A 9,124-nucleotide genomic window follows, 5' to 3' on the forward strand; every position below is an offset into this window, starting at 1 on the left:
CAGGGATGTGCCAATGCTGCTCCTGGGGAGGCTCAGGGTGAACATCAGGGAAGTTCTCCTGCAGGGTTGGTGCAATGCAATGAGGCTGCCCGAGAGGCCAAGGAGGCTCTTTTCTTGGAGATGTCCAGGCCAAGACACAGCTGACCCAAAACAGCACTGGCAACAGCTCAGAGACCAGATCAGAGCCCTCCTGAGGTCCCTCTCACCCAACACTTCCACCAACAGGACAGGAAATCAGTGCAAAAAGAGGCAAATACAAGACTGACCACAAAAATACAACCAGCAGGTCCAGAAAAGAGGCAGCTCTAAAATTATTGCCTTTATCCCTGTGGGTTAATTAACGTTGAACCTGATAAAGCCTAACTAGACTTTTGTTTTAATTAAGAGAAGGGGCCCCTTGGCAGCTCCCCCTCCATCCCAGGGACACCCACGCCAAGCAAAAACACCCAGGAATGCAGCTCCAGCTCAGCTGCTGGCGTAACGTGTTTGTTGTCCCACTGTTGGATTCCTGCTGTCCAGGCTGCACTTTGGAACATTTCACCTGTGTGCACGGAGCCAGCACTGCAACCTCCAAGGTAAACACTCCTCTCAGAGGGCAACACACGCATTTGTTAAGCAAACCCATGGACACATCGGCTTTGTTTGTGTTCAGCCTTTCCTGCAAATTACCTGGGCAGACTGTGCCAGTTTTGCAGGAATCAGAGGGGTTGTGCTGGCCTGGGGGGCTCTGCTGTGTGAGGAGGGGGCTGCAGAGCAATTCTGGTGAGGGTGGGGATGCAAAGCATCGCAGCAACACACCAGGTTCATGGGCTCCCACTGCCTCAAGAGCAAAACCAGTTGGTTTTAGTGGTTGCCTGGGTCTGGAGGGGGCCAGGAAGAGGGGAAGAGGCAGGGCTGGCTGTGGCTGGGGTGAGCAGGGACAAGCAGCCCAGAGGAAAGCTTCTTGGGAGAAAGAAATGCAAGCAGAGCTGCAAGCATTTTTTAGTCCACGCACTGAAGACACATTGGGAAATGCTTCCAAATACATCAGATCCTTCCCAGGATTGCTGCCTGTGGGCTGAGGGGTGGCACAGAACTTAGGGAATGCAGCCCCAAAGGAGACCTGACCCAAACACTGCACACACTGCCCCAGGTGTGTTTGGTGGTGCACAGGACCCTGCAGGATTTCAAAAGGCTGCAAGGAGACCTGTGCCTCCAGCAGAGACCCAAACACCATCCGGTCCAGGCCAGCAACTGAGGCACAAAGCAGCACAAAGTCCCTTCACAGGAGCTGGTGCCCACCCAGCCAGGACAGACAGTGCATTAGCACAGGGCAGGCTGCCTTGGGTCACTTGGTCTCAACTCTGCATGAAAGCAAGCAGGATTTGGGGGTCTGTAACTGGCTGCTTTGTTTGTTTTACAGGCACATCTTGTTTCAGAGATTACCACCGAAGGCAAGTTCAACGTGGTGCCAGAAGTTCCCCTGTGAACACACAAGTGTGCACCCCTTTTGGAGGGACCACAGTGCTGGGGCTTCAGTGTCCCAGGCCACAAACCTGCTTTGGCAAACTGCATTAGCCTAAAGCTCCTTCGCAGGAGGCTGAACTCCCCTGCACACCAGCAGACCTGTTTCTGTGGCTCAGCTGCCATGGGCACTAAGCTGTAGTGCCTTGCCTGTGCATTGGAGCCCTTCTTGAATTGATGTTTGACCCCAGCAACCTCAAGGGACACAGCAGAGAGGTGCCTCACCTCTGGATTCCTGCCCAAGAGTTTAATGCAAGCCTGTACAAATGTCATCTGAAGTGAAGTTGGCATCATCTGTGCTCATTCCAGACAGGGATCTCCTCCCACCCAGGCACCCTCCCAAGATAAAGCTGTCCCAGCTAGTACCAAGAGATCCAGTTCAGCACATATTGCCTGATTGTTTACACAATATGGGACTTATCTCTTACTGTACAAACAGAGAGAGCAGGGCAAAATAACATCTCTCTACTCCCCTCCTATCTTACAAGAACAAAGCAACCAGAAGTTTCTGTGCACTAAAGGAAAAAAAAAAAGAAATCAAGATACTCTGGGCTGACACAAGTTGTGAAAACAGGTCTGCAGGTCAGGGTGCCCTGGGAGGAGCGCTGGCTGTGTGTGTTGGAGCGCTAAGCCCCTCTACAAAGTGGTTCTCATTACCACCCTCATTCATCTCAACAGAGCAGCAAAGTAATTGCTGTGATGCTGCAGGACAAGGGGACTCTGCTGCCCACTCAGCTGCTCCAGGCTTGGCTCTGGAGGTCCCAGAGCAGCCAGAGCCTGCTGAATGGCAGCCGTGGCACTGCCACCCATCAGCAGCACTGGGGAGGTGTTCCCACAGCTCACATGCAATTTCTGTGTGCTCATATTTAACAATAAGCCCTTTTAGTTCCTGCAGATATCTTTCCCTGTGGAACTGTGAGCAGGAAACTTTTCCAGCAGAAATATCAATGGGGGAGTAGCTTTGCTGCCCCTTTTGCAAACTGGGGCAGGTGGGAACCACTCTGGCTCAGGGATGGCCCAAGCCCTCCTGCCAGGTCAAATCAGGCAGGAAGAGAAGACCCACAGCCCAAAGGCTGCAACCTGTGTGCATGGACAGGGACAGAACACTCAGAGGGCAGGACAGGAGGCAGGAAGGAGTCACAGAAAAGAATCAGATGAGCAAGACTTCAGCCCTGCTGCTCACCATCCCCATCACCCCATTCATCATCCCCACCTCCCTACAATGGGGCTCACTCCGAGCCTCTCCATCCCCAGGCAGAGACAGCCCCAACACCCACCTCCATGCAGCAACACTCTCCATCACGGCCAGGAAAATCCCTTACTCCTGCTCCCCGTGCAACTCCCAGCCAGGGCTCCTGCCCCTGCTCCTTATCACAGGGCCTGCCCACCCTCCAGGTGCCCCTCATGTGCCATTCACCCCTCCTGCCTGGTTCTGCCCCACTCCCCCCAGCTGCTGGGGACGTGGGGGAGCAGTGGGTTATCCTGACAGTGGAGGGGATGGAGAGGGGACTAAGAAGCCACCCTCCCCTTGGAATTCAGCATGTCAGAAATTGGGGGTAGTCGGGGGTACAAACAGCCACGGGATGTGTTGCCATGCTCTCCCAAATCCTGCTTGGATAACTTCAAGCATCCTTATTCCAGCCCAGCCTGGCCGTGGATGTCCCCATACATGCTCGCCACCCTCCTCTCATCCCTGGCTGCGGGAAACCGGGCTGAGCCATCCCATGCCTCCAAGAGCCGAGCCCCTTTCCCCGGGACAGCCCTGCCAAGAGGCTCCTTCGCTCGCCATCTCGTGGTGGCACAGGCAGCCTGCCACGGCCCGCGTCCCACGGCCCGCGTCCCGCATCCCTCCTGTCCGCGTCCCGCATCCCTCCTGCCCGCATCCCGCTTCCCTCCTTGTCCGCATCCCTCATCCCTCCTGTCCGCATCCCGCATCCCTCCTGCCCGCATCCCGCATCCCTCCTGTCCGCATCCCGCATCCCTCCTGCCCGCATCCCGCTTCCCTCCTTGTCCGCATCCCTCATCCCTCCTGTCCGCATCCCGCATCCCTCATGTCCTCATCCCGCATCCCTCCTGTCCTCATCCCGCATCCCTCCTGCCTGCATCCCGCTTCCCTCATGTCCACATCCCGCAGCCGCTGCGGGGGCCCAGCGTGTGCTGGGGGTGGGAGGGGCTGGGCCACCACCGAGCCTCTGGAGTGGGCTCGCCGTCGGCACCGGGCACTGCCCTGTCCCCCAGACTCGTCCCAAAGCAAGTTCTACTCAGCCCTGGAGAGGTCAGTGAGTTCACACCTGGGTAACCCGGGCATGGATTTGGCCCTGCACCTGCAGGTCCTCTCTGCAGAGTCACTCCCACTCAGGGCTCTGTCCTACCCCAGGAATTTCCCCCGACTCCCATGGGAGATGCACCGGGAGATTATCACATATGGGGCGATGATGTTTTGGACATGCAGACATTTCATGGTCCCAGTCTTGTGAAAGATTTTAAAACTTTGGCTCCTCAAGCCCCCAGCACACCAAGTCTGGGCTGCCCACCCCCAGGCACCCCAAAATTGCTGTAGATGTCACGGCTCAGTCACTCCCGTGAGCAGCAAGGGTGGGAGGGAAGTGCCAGGAGAGTGTGACAGGGACACCAGGACAGCTTGGCACTGGCACAGCTTTGCAGGCTGAAGAGCTCCAAAGACAAAGTTCCTGTCTCAAACCCTTTTAAGCACTTTTTTCCATGGAGCCACTGCAGGACCCAGCATTGATCCTTCCCCCTGTGCAGCCCCAGGCCGCAGGCTGAGCTCTGCCACGGTGCCACCCTGCACCAGTGCTGTGCACACACTCAAACTGCACCCTCAGCCAAATGGTTTGCTTTAAACCTACACAGGGAGATTTGCCCCAGAAAGAGCAGATGCCTGGAAGTCCTTCCAGACCTGGATACCCAAGCAATGGCTTCTGCAAGGTGCCCCTTATGCAGATTCCTCCAGGACCTGCTGTGCCACTCCAGCCCCCCCTCCAGCACTCCCTACCAGGCTTCCATTTTTCTGGTTTTCCCCTCTAATTTGGGTTGAACAGCACAAAAGGAGCAATTTTGCTCCCCACCCCCTTTCCATCCTCCCTCCTCCCCTGTCTGGCAGGTCTGTGTTATTATTAAGACACTTGAGATTATGGTTGTCTGGAAGTTGAAGAATGACAGGAAAGAACCAGATGCCATCCACTGATAAATTACAAGGGCATTATGTAGAGGCAGCTGTACCATATGAAAGCCGGGGTTTTATACCACACCATGATTTTCCATGTGGCATCGTATGGTTCCAGCATCTGGGCGTCACCGTCAACGTCTCCCATATATTTTGCTGAGCACTGTCATTATGATAATGAAGAAATTGCAGCAGACGTTAATTGTGGTTCCTGCTGGCTATTGAGAGAACTTGAAGGTATCAGAGTGGGCTGGCAGGGCCTCTCTCACCTCACAGGGGGTTTCTTCACTGTGTTGGCAGTGAACGAGAGGAATTTGGATGGCTCTGACTGCTGTGAGCAGCGTCCAAGTCCTGCTGTCCCAGTGGCTGGACTGGATTAGGACTGGCTGGTGCTGGTCACTACGCTGAGATGAAGGTGGAGGTCTTTGTACAGTTCCCACTGCAGAGGTTTGTAAATTCACTTTCCCTGCTTGGTTTTCTCATTATTCTTAGCATGGAGTGGACATGGGCTGTGCTAAAGGATGGGTGGCACAGGGACAGGAAGATCTGAGCCTCAGGTTTGTCACCCCATTGCTCAATTCTCAGCTGGCAGAGCTGCTCTACAGGTGGTCCAGCCCTGGGCGTGGGGACAGGGACACTGAGCCAACCCCTCACACCCTGGGGTGATTCACAGTGGTATCTCACAATGCTCTCTCTGGGGGATGGTTTCGGTGCCTCAGGAATACACCACAGGTATGTCCTTGCAGTGGGATGAGGATGGGCAGAATTGCTGCCCTGTGAGTCACTCTGGGAAACCTCTGTCAGACACGAAACTTTCCTGCTCCGGCTTTCCTGCGTTCTTGCTCTGCTGCCCATGGCAATGAAAGCCTCGGACCCACCAAAGAGTTGCAGCAAGGCAGGGGAAGGAAGCAGCTCCTGCACCTCAGAGCCAGGGCGTTGGATCAGAACAGCCTAAAAGCCTTCTCCTAGAACTCCACCAAAGAGTTCCCAAAGCCCGTAAAAGCAGGTATCTCCACTTTCCCCTTCTCGACCCCTGCCAGACATGTGTTCCTTTCCACACAGCTCTGTAAGGACACAGGTGGGACTGATGCTCTGCTAGGGCATCGATGGTCTGACCAGCAGGAGCAAAGCTCAGGAAATCCTCCTGTTTCCCTTCCAGCTCTCTGCTGGGGAGCAGGAGCTGGCAGCGGTGTGTGCCCGTCCCTGTGCCTCTTGCTTGGGCCCCAGAGTGTCCCAGGGCTCCTCTGGCACTCTTGGGGTGTCACTGTCAGCTGGGAGAGCTGGGCTGTCCTAGGCAGCTGCAGAGCTGACTTGGGAAATGAGCTCGTTCCTTCCTCACCATTTGCTCTGGCCCCAGGCTTCATAAAGCATCCCTCAGGTAGCCCTGAGGCAGAGGGAGTTCCCCACTGAGCCCTCCACGGGCTTGTGCCAGGGAAGAGCTTTGCCTGAAGGCAACAGCCAAACACAGGAACACAGCAGTGAACCTCTCCCTCTCTGAGGGCAGCACTGGCAGCAGTAACACGGGGGTTTTTTTCCAATGGGCAGTGGAAAACACCAGGAGTAAATGGCTGCAGCTTCAGCAGAAAAACTCCTTTGGGAGCCTGTGCCTGGTCGTCGAGCTGTCCCACGAGATGCAGTGTGCCAGACTTCAACATAAACACGAAATTAAATGTGATCCAAGAGGTGCTGTGAGATTCTCAAGAGAAGGACAGAGGATTGTCCTGTGCTGATGCTGCTGGCACTGCCAGACAACGAGGGGGGGAAGAGTCACAGAGCTCCAGCGAGAGGGCACTTTGTTCACTAGGCTCAAAAGCATTTGATACCACACTGAAACAAAAAAAGCATTTGTTAGTGTTTGTGCCAGTTATTGTCCAGCTTCCAGCTCCTAGGAAAGAAGAAAAGAACTAAGATGACCACCGGGCATTAAACCCATGGAGAGCTGGAGCAGAACCCGGGGGGACCCTCCCGCAGGGGTGGCACTGTCCCGGCGCTGCTGGGGCATTATCTCACTGCTCAGGTACGGCTCAGCCCGGGCCCTTCCCGGCTGCCCTGCCGCAGCCGCAATTAGCAGCGATGCTCCGGCAGCTGCACCGGGAGCGGCCCGGCTCGGGTCGGACGGTGACGCAGGGTCTGACCCTCTAGTCCTGCCCTGCCCCACACGTGGGGCCTTTGGAGGTGCCACAGGGTGGTCTCCAGTGACAGCTTCTGCCTCTGGGCTGGATACAGCCCCGTGTGACCCAGGGAGGGTCCCCACGGAACTTTCTCTGAAGTTTCCTCTTTGCTTCAGGGGGCTCCTGCCAGAAACTCAGCAGTCAGCGGCACTGCAGGGCTAGAAATGGGCAGTTCTATGGACAGGCAGCTTTAAAATCTCCCCAACGGACGTCAAAACAAAAAAGGCAACTCCTCACTTGGGTGTCCCTGTCCCCAGAGAGGAACCCTGGCAAGGAGAGGGTCAATGTGCCACCCTTGGAGTAGCCAAAGCAGCAGCCCCTCGGCACAGGCTCCCACACAAGCCATGGGCACAGAGCATTGCCATGGGCACCCCCTCATGGGCTGGCACTGCTGGGTGTGGGAGCTTGAGCCGTGCCAGGCCAGCATCCCCGCACTGAGGCTCGATTCTGGCAGTGCCAGGAGCTGCCCTCATTGCCCATTGTGTGGGGCAGGAACGTCCAGCAGCCCCCGATGGAGACCCCACCTCGGAAGCGCCTTGGCACGGGCTCCTTCTCCTTCCTGGCAGACATCCACAGCGGAAAGAAAAACCCTGGGCAACCAGGGGAGATTTTCCTATGGAGGGGGAAAAAAATAAAAGATAAAGAAAAAAAGAAAAAGGAGAAAGAGGGAGGCTGCCCATCGCAGCTCGCTGCTGCCTGGCACCTGTGTCCCAGGGCAGGCGTCCAAGCGCCGGAGCAGGCACGGTGCCACGGCAGCAGATGGGCACGGAGGCAGCAGCCCCGGGCCTCAATCCTGCCGCACCAGGGAGGGGACGGCTGTTTAGGGCAAATTTCCCAGCTGAGAATGTCAAAACAGCTGCCAGTCTGGAGTTTATACACCTATAATTAAGGGGGTATGTGATTTCTAATCCAGCTCAAACGGAGCTGGATTAATTGGCGGACCTAAAAATAGCATCCGTGACCATGTAAGGCAAGCTTTTGTGTGCGGTTTAAATTAGGAAAGTGGGCTCTGGCTGTTTGCAGTGAGCTGGGAGAGACAGAGGCATCCTTCTGCCTCCAGACAGCCTGTGAGGGCCTGATCCTGCTGAGGGACAGGGGGAGGCTGCAGCAGACTGAGCTACCCAAAGTAACAGCCTGGAGCCAGGGGAAGGAGCCAGGGCAGCACCCAAATCCCAGGGATGTGTGTCCTGGGGGAGAGAGAGACTGCTCTGCTCAGAGTGACGCCTTGCCAGCCTCAGCTGGGGCTCCTCTGCTTCTCCTCCCCACACGCCCAAGACCCAACTGCTCCCCACTTTGCCCTGCCCCATCATCCACAGCAAGTTTGCTCACTCTGTTTGTGATGCCCAGAGGCTTTACCTGGTGGAAAGGGACTTTCTGAATTACTGGAGCCTCCAGGAGACGCCTCCACTTTCCCACACTGCTCCTGGCCAGCTTTGCACCAACACAGCTGGCAGAAGAACCCCTTTGACTTGTGCTCTGAACACTCCTCTACCCACAGCCAGACTGCAGGGTTAAATTGCTGTTAATTTTTGTTTAATTATCTGCAGTGGCACAAATAACTAACAGCATCGATTTGAACTTGGCACACAAAGGAAGGTTCCAAATGGCAAAGCATATTATGAGATCGAATTATTAAACTTAGCTAATGAGAAAAATAATGATGTGATGCCAAGCTATAAAAGGTTAGACTTTAAAGTTGTCACAGTTCATGAGCAAGAAAGATTTAATGACATTCTTAATCAAATATTTATATGATAATGTGTTTTAATCAAAATAATAGCAATTAATTTGGAAAGGAATATATTGTACACTTCCTGTTCATGCTTTACAGAGGTTTTTTTGCGGTGAGGTTACAGAGCATATATTTCCTTACTCAACAATAATTCCATCCCAGTTGGAAGGTATTCCAGCTGTCTGTGATGGGGACAGGCTTGTGGAATGAAGATCAGGAGCAACTCAAGAGCTGTGGGTGCCCTGCTTGGTGCTGGGTCCTGCTCCACCCTGCCCTGGGACTGGGCAAAGCGGGACCATGCCAGTGAGCCAGGGCCCCTCGCTCTGCCTTTGAAGCGTTTACTCTTCACAAATGATTTAACTACTACCTCTTTCCCTCTGAATCCTGCCAAATCTCCTAACTCCCCTTGGCAGCTGATGCTATCGCAATGATTTCCAGCTGTGCAAGAAGCAGCTTAAAATGGCTGCTGTGCTGGAGCAAGGATCCTCTCCTTCCCCTCCTTCCCCTCCTTCCCCTCCTTCCCCTCCTTCCCCT

The 9,124-nt window shown here is 55.0% G+C and overlaps 1 long non-coding RNA gene across 1 annotated transcript; it reads left to right on the top strand.

Annotated features, from left to right (window-relative positions):
- The first annotated feature begins 239 nt into the window (after window positions 1–239).
- Window positions 240–1,775, top strand: LOC121671851. Its single transcript, XR_006018640.1, has 2 exons — window positions 240–575; window positions 1,403–1,775. It is a non-coding gene; the product is annotated as an uncharacterized LOC121671851 (long non-coding RNA).
- Window positions 1,776–9,124: the final 7,349 nt, after the last annotated feature.

This window comes from Corvus kubaryi, unplaced genomic scaffold (genome assembly GCF_017639235.1).
Source record: "Corvus kubaryi isolate FWS band 111438036 unplaced genomic scaffold, C.kubaryi_AGA036_p1.0 134, whole genome shotgun sequence".
Classification (NCBI taxonomy): domain Eukaryota; kingdom Metazoa; phylum Chordata; class Aves; order Passeriformes; family Corvidae; genus Corvus; species Corvus kubaryi.